The sequence below is a fragment of the Cupressus sempervirens genome, chromosome 1 (genome assembly GCF_028749045.1).
Source record: "Cupressus sempervirens isolate cs-2001-9-10 chromosome 1, ASM2874904v1, whole genome shotgun sequence".
Classification (NCBI taxonomy): domain Eukaryota; kingdom Viridiplantae; phylum Streptophyta; class Pinopsida; order Cupressales; family Cupressaceae; genus Cupressus; species Cupressus sempervirens.
Genome location: NC_143118.1, coordinates 534625194 through 534647276, shown reverse-complemented (window position 1 = coordinate 534647276; position 22083 = coordinate 534625194). Strand labels below are relative to the sequence as shown.

Sequence of the window (22083 nt, the reverse complement as noted above, 5' to 3'; positions counted from 1 at the left end):
TGCCCTATTCTTCTAATGCATGTGGTGCTCCTACAGATACTTGAACCTTCATTATGTTGCTGCCTCTATGTGAAAACATGGGGCTCCTATGGTCTCGTTTCTCTATTAAAAATGTGGATCATTGCCTTGCAGATGTTGTGGATTCCTTTCTCTTTTGCCTGCAATTTGGCCCAAATATGTGGGCTGCCTTGTATGGATAGCTCTATCCTCTTCTCTTGCATGGGGGTCTTATATATATCTTGTATGCAATGCTTTCAAATTTTTCCCATGTTGCTCTGCATTTGGAGTGGACCTCCCATTTTAGGTAGCGGCTGTGAGGAGTGTCCAGCTAGGCGATCCCCTCTGTTGCATGTTGTCCACCCTCCAAAGATGTGGATACTCTACCTTTTGAAACTATGGGTGTCCAAAAATGTGGGCAAGAACTCTAAAAATAAAGAACCCTACCCATATGCTTTGGATGCACTGAAGAGATGGGTGACTTTTCCTTTGAACATGCCCCACCACTTGCCTCATGTCGTGCATTGCCTCTCCATTAATGTGAGACTCTTTGCCATGGATGGCTTCCATTATGCTGCCTCCCCACTCAATTTTCAATTTTCTCTCTATTTATTCAGGACTCCCCATTCATTTGCCTCTATCATGGACTGATTGCTCCTCTTGGGCAGCAACTTCATCTTTCTCTTTGGCATGGAGTTTTGCTATTTGGAGCCCTTGCATTTGGATATAGAAGACATGGTGACTTTGAGAACTCCTACATCTACCATCAAATACCACCTTCATCTCACTTTTAAAACCTCAAACCTTTTTATCATTAGTAAGAATCTTTTCAATATGTTTTCAAATATGGATATTATGCTTTTCATCTACCCATGATTTGGAAAGCGTAACTCATATTTGCTTGAAAAAAAGATTGTAAAAGATGTTAAAGCCATATCCACTCTCAAACATATGAAATATCTCCCCTCACTCACCAATCTAGCACTCAACATAGGTGCTCCCCTTTAGGCGAGGATGTTTTCCAACTAGACCTCCAGAATTATAGTCCTCAGCTTATGCAACCCATCCATATAAGTCATTCCTAGGATCTTTCTCTCACTCGTAATACTCCTTTTGGCTCCTATGTTTTTTTAATGAAGGATCTTTCAAATGTGAGGGCACCATTGTACCCTTTCCAATCTTTATTAAACTCGAGAAAATCCTTACCTTGATAACCCTCATAAGTCCACATTGCACAAACCTACGCGAGATATAAATCAGCAAATCTCTCCTTCAACTCACCATTACTAGGACCAATGTACTCCATTCATTACCACATATTTTCTTAAAACACCTAGTCACCCTCTATATCACTAAATGTTGTACTGTACACATTTGACTTATAAAAGCAAAAAAAATTATTGCTTGCACATATTGGCTCCATTGTCATTCACAATACATTTGATCTTTGATCAATCTGATGGAATCAGATAGACCCAAAGTGGGTTCGGCTAAAAAAAAATTCATTTCTGAACAACTGACATGGAAAATTGATTTATTGATCACCTTGAATTTTCTAGAATCAAACTTGATCACAAATTGATCATTAAAAACTCCTTTCACCTTGTTATTTAAACTGTGATTCAATAACAGGAAGGCCTACTAACCGGCTTTAAAAACTAACATAAACACCTAGTCATGCTCTAAAAATCTAGATTTTTGCTCTTTATAGCACATTTAATAGGCCCACCAAATCTAATCACATGATAACATTAAGGTCAAAAGATATCGACCTTCGAACATGCCAGATTATAATTACATGTGAATAAACATGTCAAAAAACTAGAAATTGCATTTGGTTTTGGCCTTGAAACTTGGGCAAATGGGCACTTGAATTCCTGAAAAATGGGGCATTGGTAGATACTAATGTAAAGAATATGAACCTCCAATTTGGGCTTATGATGAATGACAAGGAAAAATTGGCAAAGGTCTGAAGTTGGCTACCTAGATTTGTAGGACTGGGGAAATTGACAGGATAATGATTTTTACAAATGGAAGGGACCTGGGAAAGAGTGCAAAGGGATTCATCAAGACTTGAAAACTAGCACACTTGTAGTATTTTTAGTATAGAACATAGTGTTACAATCCATTTGGTCCCACAAATCATGGACTCAAAGATATGACATCCTGAACAGGGCTACGGATCAAACTCCATTTTTGAATACCAATGAAACTTTATAAATTGCAAATGGAATCACATTTGAAAACTGATCAAATGGATTTTTCATAAGCTCAAAATAAGAACGTAGCAAGCCCCTAACCCCTAGAATGTGATACAAAAGGAATTTTCTTATTTTGATCAATTGGTCAAAAATTATTAGTTGTTAAATAGGGCTACTCGAAAATATGCACAATATGCAAATTTATAACAAAGGTAACTGACCAACTTTGAGACATTCAAAACCTAGTCAAAATATGTCAAAATGACTTTAATATTGGAACATAGGCTCTTTGATATGCATACTAAATATCCTCAAAGTGGCAAGTCATGAATCTAAACCAGGTAAAAGATATTCAAAGGCAAACATGGTCTTCTGTCGCTTTTTGACTCTAAGGTAGAAATGCATAACTGACACAACTCAAAATGGAATTTTGTAGAATGGCTTGGAATGTCAGTTTATAATTATAGAGCACATACACAAGCTGAATGAAGGGTGTTAGAAATATAAAACACCTTATAGGCCTTAATTCAACATCCAGGTAGTAAAGCACGAAAATGCATTTATAGGGCTCAAAACTTGGAATTGACACTCAAAATGGGAATGCAATTTTGAGCACCAACACATAAAATTATTTTACATGCATGATTGGATCTCCTTTCCCTCTGAATTTATCAAATTTAGGGATCTCAATGTGCTTGGGGAAGGGTGTCATTGTGATAGCTCTATCAAATGGGTATGGACAAACATCTTCAAATTAATTTGAATGTTTTGGATTCAATTCCATCTTCAAGTGCCTTTAGAGTGTTCTTCATTTCTTTCTACTCAGGTTTGATAGGTGTTATTGCTAGTGTCCCCCATCCTGGTGCCCTTGGTGCAAGGTATGTGTTAGATAAGGTGGGTGAGTAGGGATGGTTTTGATGGGTGTATTCTTGTGAGTGAAATGAGGGTTTAACTATTATTTGGATAGGATTTTTTAGTTTTTGGGGTGGTGGTTGGGCATATTGATGCGATTCTTGGGTGAATTATTGATACTCTAGTTGTTGTTGGGGTGGATAGGTATGAGACTGTTGTCTAGATTGATAATTCTACATGGTTGCTTTCATATACTATTTTTATGGTGGTTGTTGTTGGAGGGGTGGTGGAAGATATTTTGGTTTTATTCCTTGAGACTTCACATTATGTCCAATGTATGTTGGTTGCACTCATATTTGAGAGGAAAACTAGGGGTTGAGGGGTGCCAAATAGTTGATGTAGGGAACTATCCCCATTTTCAATTATTGTTGTTGTGGTATCATTTGGCTACTCCCTAAGGGTGGCATGGAAAAATAATTGGTGATAGCTGGTAGTGGATTGGTTGGAGGTAGTGGTGGTTGTTGTGTTTGGAAGGTTTGGCCTAGTTATTCACCTTGTATAATTTTGTTACACTCTATAGTGAAAAACCCATTATTCCTATGTTTAAAATGTGAGATGTGTTAAAACCCTAGATGAAATTATTAAAATTTCATAAAACCCTTGTTATGTGCCCTAGTTTTCAAATTTTCAGAAAGTCACATTTTAAAAAAAATTATGCAAGAAGCTTGTTACCCTAAGGTTTTATCTTTACCTTTTCCCATATTTATTTTAAATTTACTTTCCCAAAATTTAATTATCTTTTCTTGTAAACCCTTTTCTTAAATATGGTTTTACCTTCATTAATTCCTTAACACTTTTTTGAAGTGTTTTAACCACTGCAGGGTTTGCATTTGATAACTGTTGATCTTTACAAGATCAACGATGAGCACTTGCCCACATTGAGAATTTACTTGACCTTTAGAAAATGTGAGAAAGCACTTGATTTCCATGTAGATCTTTATGACATTAGCTTCTAAGTATGCTAGAAAAAAAAACTGACAGTCTCCGAACATTCTCAAAACTATGAGATAGTTGTCAGAGCATGTTGGCAATTTTGAGCCATCTCATTGGTCAAGTTGAACAGTGGGGTTTCCTTTTTATATTATGATATTGCTCTGTCAATATTTGAAAGATCAAAAAAAGGTGCATTATTGCAATGAAAATATGTGTGAAGTTTAATTCATGTGGGAAAGTACCCTAGCGACATGTGTACTTGATGAGGTCATGCATCCTACTTTTAAAAAGGTGTTGAAATAGTTGGAAAATGTTAGACACATTGAAAATAGTAGTGCATTATATTAGGTCGTAAAAGGTATGAGATATATTCACCATTAATCTTGAGAAGATCAATGACAGGTGCATTCCCACTCTATAAAAGTGATTGAAGCTTAACTAAAGTGAGAAAGCACTTGCTTGCCACGTGGATAGGTAGGGGGAGTCATGTAAAGGGTCACCTAGTCATGCTAAGTTGGAAAGCATGCTAACATGGTACATAATGATTGATAGAGTGATCTATGTGTTTTTTGAGTTGGAAAGTGATTGTACCAGTGGGCCCAAAATTTTGAAGCTGGACTTATGAAGTTATAAGAATTTTTCATGATCATCCATCTTTAGAAGATCAATGATCAGTACTTGCCTACAACATGAAAGTTCCTAAACTTTAACTAAAGTAGGGAAGTGTCCTATTGATGCATGGAAATTTCCAAAAAAGGGTTAATGCAGTCTTTTTGATTTCAAACTGAGTTGTTTGATTCTTGATTATTGATGGTGGAATTTCAAACTTCATGGTGTGACACAAAATGTGACTGTTGAAGCATTAATTTTGATCAATTTTGTTTCGTGTGAGCTTAATGTTGTAATAAAACTTCCAATTCTCTATTATTGAGCAATTACATTTTAGAATTCTCACAGTGAAAAGATTTCCAGAGAAAAGGGTGAAATGTTTCAAGGGTTTTGACATATTGGTGAGCGATTTCCAAAGAAGAGAAAGCAAGAAAAATGGATGTCATTTGAGGTTCTGGAAAATTGGGAAATTGTAATTGTATTAGGGTAAATTTTAAACATGCCTCCATATAAGGATTTTTTAGGGAAAGTAGATTATCTAAAGAGGGCGGTACATGATGATTTCCTAGAACAAATGCCACAATATATGAATGAATTAGTTAGGGGAAAAGATCTCATTTCAAAAAACCCTAGGTTATTGTTCAATGAGGGTTTTTATTATAAAGCAAACTGGTTAAGGGATACAAAAGTATTTATTGGAGGATTAGGGCTTTTTCAAAAATGGTTTGTAGAAAGAAAATTAGATACTCTAGTAAACAATGTATGGGAATTTGATATGGGTAAATTGATTGTTCTAGGAGTTTTTTTCAATGATGATCTACTGGCAGTAACAGGAAAAAAGTATGACCCAATTACTAGAAATGTAAAGAACCATGTGGGTGATAATCTCTTTAGGGTTTCACCTGAATTGATCAAAGTTTTTAAGATAAACCCTAACCATGTAGTTCATGAAAAATAAACATGGAAGACCTCAAAGCTACGTATGATGCACAAAGAATATATCTAAGGGAAGGACCATTGCAGGAGCATTTTGCAAAAATTGGATCATTTCCCTTGGTTACACAAAACATGCCTAAGCCTCTATTGAAAAAATATTTCAACCCTAGTGCACAAGCCTTGTATTTTTCTCTTTGCAAGATCTTTGGTATGGATGAGCAAGATCACATCCCAGGGTCCATTATTTTCATTATTGCTCAAACTTTTCAATATTTGATCTTTCTACTCACTTAGTAGAGGATATTCATAATGGCTTAATAGGAATTACAATGTTTAAGGTTGATAAGCCTTTCTATTGGTACTCTATGCTAATATATATATATTCTTATACAAGGAAGTTACCTTTTTCTCTAAGGAGATGAAATTAGAATTAGAGAAAGATGGAGAGAAGCTCCCTGCTCAATTATGGAGTGCGGATATGGCATGGGAGGTAACTAATGCCATCTTTGTCAGGTTTGATAGATATTTTGCTTCTAGGCTCAAAATATTGTTAATAGGAGATAGCCCTAGGATACCATAGCCTTTATTAGAGTTGATTAGACCTAAAGACCATGCTAAATGGTTGTTGGTGAGCCATCACTGGGGAGATATCATCACATATGTAGTGTCCACTATTTTCAAAGTTCATAGTTTTTTGGTAAAACCACGTGTTTCTATACTAAGTGCATTTAAAAATAGGGATTGTGGAATTGTTGTGGCAAATTGGATCAGTTGAGGAGAGAGATTTTCTGGGTAAATCTAAAGGTACATTTTTTCCCCAAATTATTATTGTTCATAACTTTGTTTTTATTAAGAAGGGATGGAGGAACTTGGGGAAATTATTAGATAGATATCAAATGGCTTAGTCCCATGCCCATTTTGTAGAATTAGAGGGATTTTATGACCTCCTCAAAGAAAGGAGTAAGTCTAATATTCATAAGCAAATTGTATACATTCCTAAGAATATAATCAAAAATAAGTTCTCATTACAAGAACAAGAGCTTAAGAAGGAAAAATGAATAGTTTACAGTAAATTCATAGACTTCATAAACTCTTTTGAGTCTAATTATGATCCCCTAGTAGATAGAAAATATTGCGGTATGAAAATAGATATGTTGATGGAAAATTTTGCTGGGATTATGCAAACAATGAATGAAAAGAAAGAAATTCTGACACAAGAATACCCAGAGAAAGCCATTGAGGTGGAAAGGAGGCTGGCAAGAAAAATGGTTTTGAACCCAAGGCAATATACATTGTAGAAAAAAGCTAGGTATGTGTTTTCGTGTTCACAACACATGCCCCATTCCTTACTAGGAATGGTGACCCCCTACTTTTTTCGACTCCCAGACTCACAATTCGAGTGAGGAGAAGAATTTTTGTTTGAAAGTTGAGTCCAAAAATCACAAAAAAATCAGAAAATTGAAAAACACAAAAAAAAATCAAAAAATTTAAAAATTTAAAAAATAACTAAAAATAAATCTCTTGAAAAAGTGTCGCACACTCCACCTTGAGTGTGTTGCACGCACTCCTTAGCGCGAGTGCGTCGCAGCGCGAGCGCCGCATGCGCTCTGCCAAGCCACTAGTACATTTGAGACCATTTTTTGACCATTATTAGTCAAAATTTTGACCAAAATTTGACCAAATTCGACCAACCCATTGGTCAAAAAAATTTCGGTCAAAATTTCGACCAACCTGCTAGTTGTTCAAAATTTTGACCAATACGTTGGTCAAAAAACTGCCATAGCCATGGTGCAAGTTCTGCCAGGAATTGGTCAAAATTTTGACCAATGAAGGTAGAAATTTTGACCAATTATGAGAGAAATTTTTGACCAATAAAGGTAGAAATTTTGACCAATGAAGGTCAAAAAATTTGACCAATGAAGGTAGAAATTTTGACCAATGACGGTCAAAACTTTTGACCAATGAAGGTAGAAATTTTGACCAATGAAGGTAGAAATTTCTACCAATGAAGGTCAAAACTTTTGACCAATAAAGGTAGAAATTTTGACCAATGAAGATAGAAATTTCTACCAATGCATGGGTGTCAAATTTTTTTAGGCATTCTATAAAACAGTTCACATGCCTTGCATATGATATGACATTTTGCATGCATGTTGCACTCTCTCATTCGGTTGATGATGGAGAGTGGTATGAAACAATGATGCTAAAAAACACACACAATCAAATCCAAAACGAAATTGCATTACAAATGGATTGTGGAAATCTGATATTGTTAATTTTGCATGCATGTCTACCAGGACAATCACAACTTAAACATATATATATGTTTAAGTTGTGATTGTCCTGGTAGACATGCATGCAAAATTAACAATATCAGATTTCCACAATCCATTTGTAATGCAATTTTATTTTGGATTTGATTGTGTGTGTTTTTTAGCATCATTGTTTCAGACCACTCTCCGTAATCCATCATCAATTGGATGAGAGAGTGCAGGATGCATGCAAAATGTTAAATCATATACAAGGCATGTGAACTATTTTGTAGAATGCGTGAAAAACATCGACAGTAATCATTCTTTCCTACTCTTATCAGAAATAGTTCCATCAAGATAGCTCAAGTCCATAGTAAATGTCTTAATGATTGAGTTTCTATATATAGTTATCTTATTTTAGGGCACCAAAATGGGTTTTATCCCCTCAAACAAGTAAACAATCTATTAAAATATCCTAGATTTGTAATTATAAAGCTTTGCTTCGAACAAAATGCCACAATCAAATTGTGAACTAGAGAATAGTGCAAAGCCACACAGGCAATTACTTCCCACAAATACTATGATAAGAAAAGATAATGCTCACACACTACTTGAGATCTGAAACAGAACAAGCTTCAGCAATACATTGCAATATATATATATATATATATATATATATGGATCTTTTAGTACTGTTACTAAAATCATTTACCTTGTAGGTAAGAACATAAGTTTGTTTCAATATACAAATCTTCAAAAGGAATTTCATATCAAAAAATAAAAGAAACAAAAAATAAATTAAATTGCAGTGCACTAGGAATAATATAGCACCTAATGAGTGTAATCACCCTAAAAATGGTCATCTAGACTATTAGCCCTCTTTTCAACATTTTGGCTAAATTAATTTAATCATTTACCTAGACCAAATTGCTAATAATCAATTTATTTGATTATAACCTATAGTTTGACTATGCTATCCTAAGTTCATTATTTGATTAAAAGAACATGTCCCCTTTTAATTAAATAAAAGACCCCATTCTTCTAACCCACTTAAAGTGCACACATAAATTCCTTTTTCTATTTTGCAATTAAAAGAAAAGGCTTTGTGACTTTTGTCTTATATGACAAGTCAACTTATATTATATTGGTTGACTTGTGTGTGCACATGGATCACTCCTCTTTTTGAATTCCACCGTTGATCATCCACCATCTTCATCTGATCTCTACCGTCCATACATCTTTAAAAGGGAGAGAGATTTTCCCCTCAATCGATCCTCATTTTGAATATTGTTATGCTGCAAGTTTTCTAACAGGTTTCTTTGGAGCTTTGTGGAGAACTTCTATTTCTTGTCTACATTCTCTCATACCATAGCATTTTAGCTTAGATTCATGTTGCATGTTAATTTAGCTTCTATTTTGCAATAATCTATCTCACATAGCTTAATATTTGGATTGTAACACTCTCATTCATATTCTAGCATAGCTGCATTTTGCATTCTCATTCTAGCTTAATCTTCATTTGCATTGCATTCTTGAGAAACTCCTTGGGACATTTGCATTCTTGCATCTTGTCTTTGGAACCTCCCATTGCATGGTTTACTAGCAATAAGAGTATCTCTAAGGCTCATCTGAGAGTCCTTGAATTTGAAATACACTCTCTTGCACTCCATGGATAGGGAGCTCTAAGCTGGCATCCAAGCATTCCAAATTCATGGAATCGTTTGGATAGAATGGTTTAGAGTGGGACACTTTCGAGTGTACATTTTTGGCGCCCATCGTGGGGCTTGAATCAAGTTTCTAGCTCCATTTGTTTTCATTTCTTATCTTTGATTTTTTATAGCAGCATATTGGATCTAATCAAGTGCTTTTGTAGAATTATCACTTTGGTTTTAAGGTCAACCCATAAGTAGATTGGTTTGAAGGCCAAAAATCTAGTTGGTTTAAAGATTTGATCATATCTTTTAAACCACTTAAATTTTGGTTCTAAAATTATTTTTTCAAGTTGGGTATGTGTTCAAAATGTCTTAGTCCAATTTTCAAAGAATTTTGACGTGATTTGCAGGAGTTATAATTTTTTCTTTATTTTTCATAAAAAGCTATTTTTGATCGCAAATCAGTGCATTTTTCATAAAAACTTACATTTCCAGAAATGGTTTTCAATTCTAATAGGAGTTCTTTCTTTGTTTTTTCAATTTTGAGGTTGTTTTAAGGATAAAAAACTTGATTTGATAAATTTGGTTTGTTTTGACAAAATCAATCTCTAGGGAGCAAATGAAGAGATTTTTTTGAATTTCTTACATTTTTGGAAAGCCCTCTAATTTTTAGTAGGGGTTTCTTCTTTTCATTTCTATTTTTGGATCCTAAATCATAGCAAACAAGTCCAATCTTGTTGACTAGGTCAAAATCAAAGAGTAAAAATGAGAGCATTTGTGATTAGTTTGCACTTTCTTTGCATACACTTGATTGGAAGATAACTTGGATATTTGAGACAACTAACCATTTTTAATTGTAGTATTTTAATGTTATTTCACACTAACTTGTGGTGCTAACAAGTTGTGATTGCAGGTTGCCATCCTTGTGAAAAAAAAATTGAAACATTGCATAAAAAGAACGCATGTCAAAGCTTCAAATGCGCAAGGGCTACTAACATTGTTTGCAGGGCTTCCCAAATCATAAAAACCTAAAATTTCTTGCTTTTTTGTTTTCATGTGTGGCATTGACTAATTTTTCATTTTTCATCGGCACATAAAACTTGTGATTGGAGTCTTTTGGTAATATGAGAGTATGCTCTTCACCCTTGTGGTGAATCAGAAATCTTGACTTGCCATTTGGTTTCAAAAGCAAGGGGTAACCGAATTTTCTTGGCATGTTTGGGAGAAAATGATTGGAATAGGAGAGTATGCTCTTCACCCTTATGGTGAACCAAAAATCTTGACTTCCAAAATTTGATCCACTTTGTGTAGTTAGAATCCTTTAGAGGGCCTGCTCTCAGACAACCTGAGAGGAACGACCCATGTGGGGACAAGCCAATTACCTGGCTCTTCCAACCCACTATAAACTCAAGGCTACCAAGGACACAAAACTTTTGTAGATGTAGTGTTTGTCTTCACCTATTGTGATTGCTTATGAGATTTCGACCATAGGGAGATCACTAGGAAAGAATGCTTAAGGTACTCTTGTGATCGCGAGATCGGTTACTCATCGCAAGGTGAGGTGTCCCATAATTGGGAGAAAGAGGAACACTATGAACGAAAGCCCTATCTAAACACCCTAAGTTAGTAACTACCCTTTTTAGCCGCTCAACTTCTTGGTGCAAGGACCGATCCTAGTGGATTACCCGGATCACCCCAAGATTTACACTCACCATATGTGTTCCCTTGGTTATGCTTATGACATTTTCATTACAAAGCCAATATCTCTTGTGGGCAACCACTTGGTGTGAGATGAAGGAGCATCAAGCGTGGGCCAAGTTGTTGAGTAATGAACCATGTCCTTTAGGTAGATATTGCTTGATGTGTTCTCAAATGTGGTATACCAGTGAAAATCTTTTGAACATACACATTATGATAATTCTAGGGAATTCTTTTGAGACGTCACATATGCTTGTATCATGCAAGGTTGCTTTTCCCCTTGCTTTATTGTTTGAAGACTACTCCATGTGTCACTATCTTGCTTGGAAAGAAATTGCTTTTGAACATCAAACTTGCTATGCTATCAACTATTGTCAAACTTTGTCAACCAAGTCAAAACATCAAGTCTTAACATTTTTATTGTGTTGCTTGCTAAGGGGAGTCTCATCATTTGACTTTGATTTGCTATGTCTCTAGTTTTTGAACATGCTTAAAGTGGCTCTTTGGTCTTAGTGCTCTTGGTCTTTCTATCTTCATGGTCTATGTCCACTTGCTAGTTATCTTTTTGCTGAAATGGTTGCCTTGATTTCTTGACTACACGCTTGGGTTGGAGAGTTGTTCACTTGTCACCTTGCTTGCTCTATCTATTTGGCTATTTGGGAATCTTTCCTAGCTATTGACTTGAGTCATTCATGTCGTAAGTTTCTTGGACATATTGTTTGACAAGTCACTTTAATCTCCCTCTACTATCTTGGCAAGTGAACACTCTACCTCCTATAGTTTCAACATCAAGTTATCTTCTAGGCTCTTTTATGCTTGGCTTTGCATTTACCACTATGGAATTCAAATCTTGTGCTACCAAACCTCAACCAAATCTAGATGATCATGACATCCTCTATGTCTCTAAAGAGTTTCAAGATCTATATGTGCAATACAAAGAACTAGAAGAGACAAATGATCTTTCTTACCTTCATCTCTCTAAGCGCATGACAGAAATGAAGTCTAAACTTGAGAAAAGGTTGGAGGAAAAGATTGCATCATTACATGAATCTTCCTTAAGGTCTTTACATGCATGTGAGTCACCTTCTTTGAGGTCATCCTCTTCTTCTAGGTCTACATGCTCTACTTCAAGATATCAAATGTCTTCATCTTCTAGATCTAAAGACCTCCTTAGAGAGAAAAAAAGTGATACCTCCTTTGAGCCTATGCTAAAATTTCATGATGGACCTATCTTTGACCAAGCTAATGATGAAGATATGGATGCATACCATTCACTTGAGAAACAACAAAAGGACTCTAGACATGCTTCTAATAGAACTTTTTCTCCCTTGGAAGATTTTTATGATGACACTTTGCAAAAACTTCTTGGTAATAAGATCATCATGTTACCTAAGTCTAGCTCATATGGAAACCCATTCTTGGATATCTATTGTGCTTATCATCAACATAATGAGCATAGTACTTCAGATTGCATTGAGCTAAAACATAAAATCCAAGATCTTATTGATAATGGAATTATTGGAACCTCTAGTGACTCATGTGTTGAGGATACTTCTCTTGAGCAAGATTATGTTGATGAACCTATGTCTAGTAGTGGCTCCATTACATCTTCCACTTCTTCCAACACTCATGCATCTCCCAACACTTCAAATCTTTCCAACATGTCTCTATCAAATAAAGAACCTAATGCTTTCCACATTGACTACATGTATCCTCAAGGGCTACCTCTAAAAGAAACTCAAGCTAACCTTCACTTGGCTGCAAACCTTTTCCATGCTACTAATCCTAAACATCCTCAACCTTCATGCACTACTATGCCTAATCCAAACACTACTCCATTCACTCTTCATTCTCCCTTGTCCTTAGAAGTGGCTCCATGTCAAGAGGACTCTCAAAAAGAAAAAGCTATAAATGTCAAGAAAGATCAAGATCAAGCACCCTTTCGTCTCTTTCAATATTTTCCCCCTCCATATCCTATATCTTGTCCACCCCCCAAGTATGATGAAGATACCACTTCCATTATCTCCCTTGAGCTTGCTGAAAATTATGAGAAAAGTTCTCTTCATATGCTATCCAAGGCTACTTGTCAAGATCAAAGCATCCCCTCATGTTCTACTTCTCCATATCCACTTCAAAATTGTGCTCAAGCTTCAAGTGCTTCTATTAAAAATGTTGTTTCTATCAAAGCTACTCATGATTCTATTGATGGCTTTTACTATGTTGCTCAATCTAAAGATGTTGATATCCCTTTTCACTATCCATTTGCATCTCCTAAGTCTATCCTTGGTCCTCATCCATCAAAGCTAAAGTCTTCAAACCTTCCATCTATATTGGGACCTTATCTTCCTTCATCTCCTACATTCACTCCTAGTTCATTCCCTAGCTCTCCTATAATACCTCAAGATCAATAAAGACACTCATCCTTGATGACTTTTCACCCATCTATACATCTAAACCAGTCATATCATCCTTATTCATCCACAAATCCCAAGTCCTTTGGAAGTGAGAAAAAACATAAGAATCCATTGAAAAATGAAGATCACTATGTCCCATCTAATTGACATGTGAATGCTAAGAAGGAAAATGCACAAAAGAGACTACAAAGGTCCCCTATTAAGAGATCTAAATCAAAGTAAATGTGGGTTCCTAAATCCATCATTGAAGAAATTCACTCTCAAGCACCCAAAGAACAAGGAAAATCTAAAGCTATGTGGATTCCCAAGTCTCTTTTAAAAGGCTTGAATATTGAAAATACTTCAAAGTTGACATTCAAGCTTCCAAAGGCTTCCATTCCATCTTCTTGCAAAAATCTTTCTAAAAATATTCCAAAGCCTTCCACTCCACTTTTTTCCAAATCTTTTCTACCACCTCATACATCTAAATCTCAAGCTATTTCATCCATGATTCCTCCATTGTTCCAATACCCTTCAAGGTGTGTGTCAATGTTGATCTTGTCCAATATTTTAGCTACCCACATGAAATCCTCTAAAGCTTACACCTCCTTTCTATACATGAACTCTTATACTCCATATATTCTTCCTACTACCATTTCCCTTTCATCACCCTATCAACATCTTTGAGCATACCTTTCTATGGTCTTGGCTTATCATGGCTTATCTTTCCTATAGAAGCACTATCTAAATTCAAAAATCTTGAGCTCTTTCTAAAAATTCAAAAAAAAAAAAAGTCAAATATAAAAATATTAAAAAAAATCTGTCAAAGTGGTGAAAACCTAGAAACAGGCGCTACTTGAAACCCTTGCACCTATGTCTATCAATCTCAATCATCCACTTCGCTACATATTTCCTAGCTTGGAATTGTTTCTTGTCCTCATCTTGGGGGTATAGCTACTTATCCTATTGAGGTATTCTTGTGCATTAGGGTTTCTTTGAGAACTCACAAAATAGTGTTTCTCAACACTTCCCCCACTTTGACATCAAGTTTTTTTCAACACTTTACAGATAGTTTACCTATGGTCTCCGATGTCGCAATATTTCTCACTATCAGAATCAAGTTTGGAAGAAATGGCCAAGTGACTTACACACATGCACTTTAACACTTAAATGACTGAGCTATGCTGACATTTATCTACTTTGTGTGCTATCTATGATGATTTCTTTGCCATGTGTTCCCTCCCTAATAGTCTTTTGAGGATGTCATTGACTAGAAGACTGGGGGCATGGGGCATGTCTTCTTGATTTCTGCTTGTGGGTATACTTTGTTTGTCTATAGTGTTGTAAGCATTTATGTTGGTCCTATTCAAAACGTTGACTTACAAATTTATCATCCTTGACTATTTTGCAAGACTGCACTCAGGGTTTATCCTGGCGCTTATGCCTTGATACAAGTGTAATCTTGCTAAATTAAACTTAGAGAATCTAATCATGTAGTTATCTTGACTTACATGTCTCTGATGCTTAGATTGGATTTCCACATACCTATCTAATATCAATCATATTCACATCCTCATAGTTATACTAGTGATGGTTGTATGATCTCATGATGTCCCTAATAAATGCTCAATGATGAAATTAAGAGTCCAAATGTTATGCGCTTCTTGCTGGTAAACCACTTTGCATATTAGCTTGCATTTTAGGTTCATTTTCTAGCTTAGTCTTGCATTCTTGCATATGGGGAGAGCTCTCTTTCTTCATCTTTTTGTGAACATATCAGCTAACTCCTTTCATATATTTCTTTACTTTCTTCTTGTTCATGTCTTTTCACCTTCTTAATCTTTCGCTTCATCTCTTTTCTATCTTTTCATCACATTATATAAAGTTTTGACCTCTTAAATAATTTTGACGTCCTAGATTCATTTTCGGGATCAAAATCCAAATTCGATTTCATCTTGATGGTCAAAATTGTCTTTTAAAATTTGACTTTCTTCTGAGCAGTTAGCTGACCTTTTGAGGTCTAATCTCTGAATTATCACTGGGGCATCTTCATTTCTTCATGTCTTCATCATTTCCATACTTCATATCTACTTAAATTCACTATTTCATGTCTAAAATCACTTTTCTACTCATTTTGACCTTATTTTTATGCTATATCCTTTAAGGTCAACTCTAGTCAAACTGGGGCATTTTATCAATTTTTTTATATAGTAATTCTTGGGTTCTAATCATCTATCTGTCATCTTGGACATTGCTATATTCTAATTTTCTCATTTCTAGCTAGTTTTTGCATCCCCTTACCTCATTTCAATTTTGATCTTGAGGGGGCAGAAATACTCTATCACTGCTTAGGAGCATTTGTTTGATCTTCTCACTTGCTCTCACTCTATTTGCTTCTCTAAGTGTTAGTATTCTTCTTGAGTTCTAACATCATCTCTTCCTAGTGTTTAGTACTACTACTATCAGGCTGTGCATTCAGGACTTGCTATCTATTTCTACATTTCACTCTTCGGAATTAGACATCTATATCTATCATCGCCTAATTGGCTTCAATTTTATTTGACATAATGTGTTCCCAGATCGATCACGCATTAGTCAAAGAGGGGCAAATGTAATCACCTAAAAATGGTCATCTAGACTATTAGCCCTCTTTTCAACATTTTGGCTAAATTAATTTAATCATTTACCTAGACCAAATTGCTAATAATCAATTTATTTGATTATAACCTATAGTTTGACTATGCTATCCTAAGTTCATTATTTTATTAAAAGAACATGTCCCCTTTTAATTAAATAAAAGACCCCATTCTTCTAACCCACTTAAAGTGCACACATAAAGTCCTTTTTCTATTTTGCAATCAAAAGAAAAGGCTTTGTGACTTTTGTCTTATATGACAAGTCAACTTATATTCTATTGGTTGACTTGTGTGTGCACATGGATCACTCCTCTTTTTGAATTCCACCGTTGATCATCCACCATCTTCATCTGATCTCTACCATCCATACATCTTTAAAAGGGAGAGAGCTTTCCCCCTCAATCGATCCTCATTTTGAATATTGTTATGCTGCAGATTTTCTAATAGGTTTCTTTGGAGCTTTGTGGAGAACTTCTATTTCTTGTCTACATTCTCTCATACCATAGAATTTTAGCTTAGATTCATGTTGCATGCTAGTTTAGCTTCTATTTTGCAATAATCTATCTCACATAGCTTAATATTTGGATTGTAACACTCTCATTCATATTCTAGCATAGCTGCATTTTGCATTCTCATTCTAGCTTAATCTTCATTTGCATTGCATTCTTGAGGAACTCCTTGGGACATTTGCATTCTTGCATCTTGTCTTTGGAACCTCCCATTGCATGGTTTACTAGCAAGAAGAGTATCTCTAAGGCTCATCTGAGAGTCCTTGAATTTGAAATACACTCTCTTGCACTTCGTGGATAGGGAGCTCTAAGCTGGCATCCAAGCATTCCAAACTCATGGAATTGTTTGGATAGAATGGTTTAGAGTGGGACACTTTCGAGTGTACAATGAGTACTAAACCTCAATTGAACAAAAGACTATACAATGGCTTCAATAAAACTAATACTACACCTAAACCATCACTTGTAGCAAGCTACTTGAAGATATGTAGTACAAACCATCCCAGAGAACAACCTCTAATTTTTAAAAACTTCCACTTTTACTAGGTGAAGCTTTACTTTTTGCCTTGGCAAAGTCAACTAGGTCTTCAAACAACTTATCTTCAAGTTTAACTTGTTTGCTAGAAGTTAAAGATTGTTGTGGATATACATCATTGTAAGTTCCATCATGAATGGAGATGTTTTGTGTCCTTGATATCAACTCATCATGTGTTGATTCACTGTAACCATGTGTAGACTGGCCAGAACCAAAGCTTGTTGCTGCTGAAAAAATTGTTTTCTCTGATTGTACTTTGCTGGAGGAGGGCGAAATAACTGATATAACATTGCTATCATATATGGGAGGTCCTTGCTGATTATATACACCTTGTGATGTATTTTTTGATTGCTCCACTTCCCAAGGAGTGAGAGGAAGGCTTTCAAAAGTCTTTTGTGTTGATGCCTTTGAATTCTGTGATTGTGGCCCATATAACAGAACTGATTGTTGTGGACTAAGAGACTGCCTTGCTGGATTTGACCATTGCAAACCCTAGCTAGATTTGTCAAAATATGACTCTGGGCCATGGTGTGGAAACTTCTGGTATTCATTCTATTGTGTTGATGACATCCCTGAAGAGTAACCTCCATTTTGATATGGAGAATTTGATTGTGAATTCAAAGGATATGGCAAAGTTTGCTGAGAAAGAGATACTGGTGGTGAATGTGTGTATTTCTCATTGACTATGCTAGCTGTTGGTGGAGTTGCAGTAGTTGGTGACTCGTAAGCATCACCACTAAGGAAATCCATTGTCTGCTTAGTTTTCTCGCCATGAGTATCAATATTTTAAAGTCCTGGTGGTGGGGGTATCAATGGGAGTCGACCTGTTCACTGATTCTTTTCAATGTTATCAACTCTCTTATGAGCTTGTGCACTGGATCTTGACCTACAATGCATAAAATATTGTTATTTCTCTTTTGATTTTTCTCTATAGAAGCCTGTCAAATCATAGTACAAAAGAAAATTTTTCCACACATTTGAACTATAAATACAAAAGAAAGATGCTATAAATTATTGACTATGGGGCTGATAAATTTAGAATTTTAAATGCTAGAAGATATTCAGATATCTTGTGTTGGTGATACTTCTCCCTAACTATAGTTGATGCACACCCTTTGCTATTTAGTTGTAAATTATGCAATGCATGAATACAATCCTTCATCTCTAATACTTTATAGCCTGTGTAATGTTCTAGCACAGGATTCTGAAGATCGAGGATAATTCCCATTTTAAGAATACCGTCCAAGAGAGATGTGACAAATCATCTTGCAATACAAAAGGAAAATTGTACCTCCTCCCTTTTGTAACTATTATCTGTAATGTAATAAAATTCTTCCACATGTGGAGCACAAATTTCTTCTTACTTCTTGAAAGTGACATCAAAGCAGCAATTAAAAATTGACCAAAGAAAAGAAAAGAAAAAAAAATGTTATAGTAGGCAAGAAGTACACACGAGGCAACAAGCATGCAAGTAAAGTGTATCTAGCACAAGCTTGTACTCCTCGGCAACCTGTTACAACAATCTAATTTTGAATTGATTATACAGATTAATTGCACAACTACAATAGGGAAAAATAAATATACAGATAGCATGAAGAAATGCAATAAGCAACAAACCTCAACAAGCCAATCAACAAGTATGCCCCTCATATTTGCATTGATCTCCTGTTGAATTGTTTCAATGTAACAAGGTAATGCTCGCCATTTTAGCTGAAAAAGTAATTGATGACTGTAAGTATTAATCAAAAGAAGCTTCAAGAAAATGTCATAAATTCAATCTAGCTTGACACATGAAAATTGGTAACTTTTTTGCTTCAAGTACCTATATTACTTCATTTAAGCTTAGAACATTAACAAAAATATGCAATTTTTAGTGAAGATATTTATCAACTAAATCTATATCTAGCACATATTTATCAACTAAATCTATATCTAGCACATATGTCATTCCCTTGTGCAAAACATCGCCATTCCTTTCTAGAATTAAAGTCAAATTCACTAGCTAATATTAAATATATGTAATCTACATTGTTCAGTCTTTTGAAAATAAAATCCATTCAAATTACTCTAAACCAGCCCAAGCACCAATCATCTAATCCATGTCACACTTTCATCATTGGTTTCAACATATGAATCCTTCAAGTATAGAACTGCCACAGAAAAAATCACTGGACAAGCAAAACTTTGAATCATTTGCAGAGTTCATTTTTGTTTCTCTAATTAATCCTAGCATAAGTGAAAATGAGAATCAACTCATGCAAGATATCCTCCAATAAGAAGCAAGTCTCCATGTGGAAGTTCTTTAGCAATATTGTTCTGGCTTACTTGAAGGGAAGGTTGAGCAAGCAATCGAGCAACACTATATGTAGAATTTCCACCATCCCCAGTGTATGCCATGAAGTCAAATCATAGTCCTTCTCTTGCACTTAGATGATTAAAAAGAAAACCTTCCTTTGGGTCATTACTCTGTGCCTTAGTCATTGTTGCCTAATCAAATAAAGCAACTATAAATTATCACACAAAGTAAGACCCAAAAAATTTTTAAACATGGCAAGTAATATCACAATTACTTACTACAATGAAAGAGAATAACATATCAAGATTGCAGATTAAGAAACTTTGATATATTGAGTAGACATGCTTGCATCATTCACATATCAAAGCATCTAGGAAACAATGTTATAGATACCAAAAGATCAAATGCTATATTGAACAAATCTGTCGATGTCCTGAAATGGTACACTCTTGTCATCTTGAATCACTAACACAAGCTTCCTCAGTGGAAAAAATACACCTTGGAATTAGTGGAATAGAGTACATACCCTGAGTACCAAGGAACCATGTCTAAGAAATTCGGAGTTGCAGATGCCTTCTGAATATCAGAAACTGATGCTGACTGAGGATGTGTCAAAGCCCATCTAAAAATACAAATTGAAACAGAAATAATGAAATTTCACAAAGTCAAGATAAAGTGACAAATGATAATTTCAAAACAATCAACCTTGTAAAGCAATTTTCAATGTGACATACCCAATTGACCTTTCAACTACATAATTTGCAATGTATAATCCTATAAATGTTGCCCACAAAGAAAACATATATAGGTGAGATTATGTCAGCTGACTACAAATGAAACATATGGTTAGTAAAGATACTCCCATTGACCAAATTTTATTTAATGGTATCAGATTTCCCACAATCTATAAATTTAATTGTTGTTGTTTCTGGATTAGACCATCTATGAATTTTTGAATACAAAAACTCACAAATGATCTAATCCAGAAACAACAGCAATCCAAATTTATTTGTTTACTTCAGAACATACTTAAGTTGTAAAGATTAGTTGTTACTTTGGAACATAGTTTGTCCAATAAAAAATATGATTGAAAATTGTGTATTCCTAGATTGGAGATAAGAAAGTCACTCTCAGATAGATAGCCACTTACCTGACCATAAAAAACCCATTTGGAAAATACTGGGTAGTCACTTGCAGATCCAATAGATGCAAGCCAATTAGAGAAAACCTACTCCTTCAATTCATGTGCTTGTGGCCACCTTTTTATAAATGTATCCACAACAAGACCAAAATCTTTGCTTCCAAATGATTTTGTTCTAGCTGGGGCTCTATTGCCACAATAGCTATAAAAAATACAACATGTTGTGCTTAAAACCTGCAGCAATAACAGACAAAATTAACTTAATCATAAGAAGAAAGGCTTGGGTTTCAATGCTAAACCTTTCATATCAAAAAAATTAACATATGATCAGTTTCAGACAAATAATAGCTCTTACAACACTATTTTGCAGAATGGCAAGAATCTCAGGTCGCTTTCCTACAAAGCGTGCAACGAGGCCCATATACCACAGCCCAAGAAATGTAATATGGAAAACCAAAAGAGCCAAGATAGACAATACAAATAATGTCAAAAAATAGAGACACATTCATTTTGATGTCGACTCCCATTGACTGCATGCCTGGTAAATGATACACGCCAGCAATTAAAAGCCACAGCACATACCTGCAATGTGTAAATCCATTCCTTGGTTTAGAACTTTTTTAAGCAACGAATATTTGGAAAAAAATGTCACTTAGCCATATAAATATTATCCAATAAATTTTAAGGTTTAAAACACATAATTTATTTCATATTTGAAAATTTGTGCAGTACCATTGACTGAAGTTTGAGTAGCTTGGCTGAATAGTTCATCCCAGGAAAGGAGAGGAAAAGAAATAGAGAAAACCAAAGAAACATGAATATATAGACCACCACATTATATTTTTGTTATCCAACTTTTGAATAAGAGTTTGGAAGTTATCAACTGATATGAAGAAAAGATTACCAACCACAACTGCAATCATAGCATGCTGTGGTTCATGTGGATAAGGGTATCTATGCATAAGAATTGTTGTCACCTTTTCCATTTTCATTTGCATTCTGTATTACAACACTAACAAATCCATCCATCTCTACTAGTTTGGTGTTCTACTTGGATACAAAGATCAATTTGGAGAATAATATATTACTCATAAGGTAACAATGAAAAGTAGTGACTCACAATCCTTATGGAAGGCAATGACCCTCCCACCAATAAAGGATGGTTCCATCTAAAGTTTAAACATTGAAAGGGATACAAGTGATGTGAACCTAAGTGATAAATAATCAGTACTCAACCAGCAACCAGTACTCATTAAAGGACAATTCAGAGTTTAAGGCATGACCAGATCAAACAACAATTAACCGTAGTCCCCTGCATGAGCAAAATATAATCATCAAGTATTATCTAAGAAATTAGGATGAAGAGTGCACAAAAGGACTAAT

General features: G+C 35.1%; 1 pseudogene; it reads right to left on the bottom strand.

Annotated features, from left to right (window-relative positions):
* Window positions 1-21692, bottom strand: part of LOC149578570 (uncharacterized) — a 129263-nt pseudogene extending 107571 nt beyond the window's left edge.
* Window positions 21693-22083: the final 391 nt, after the last annotated feature.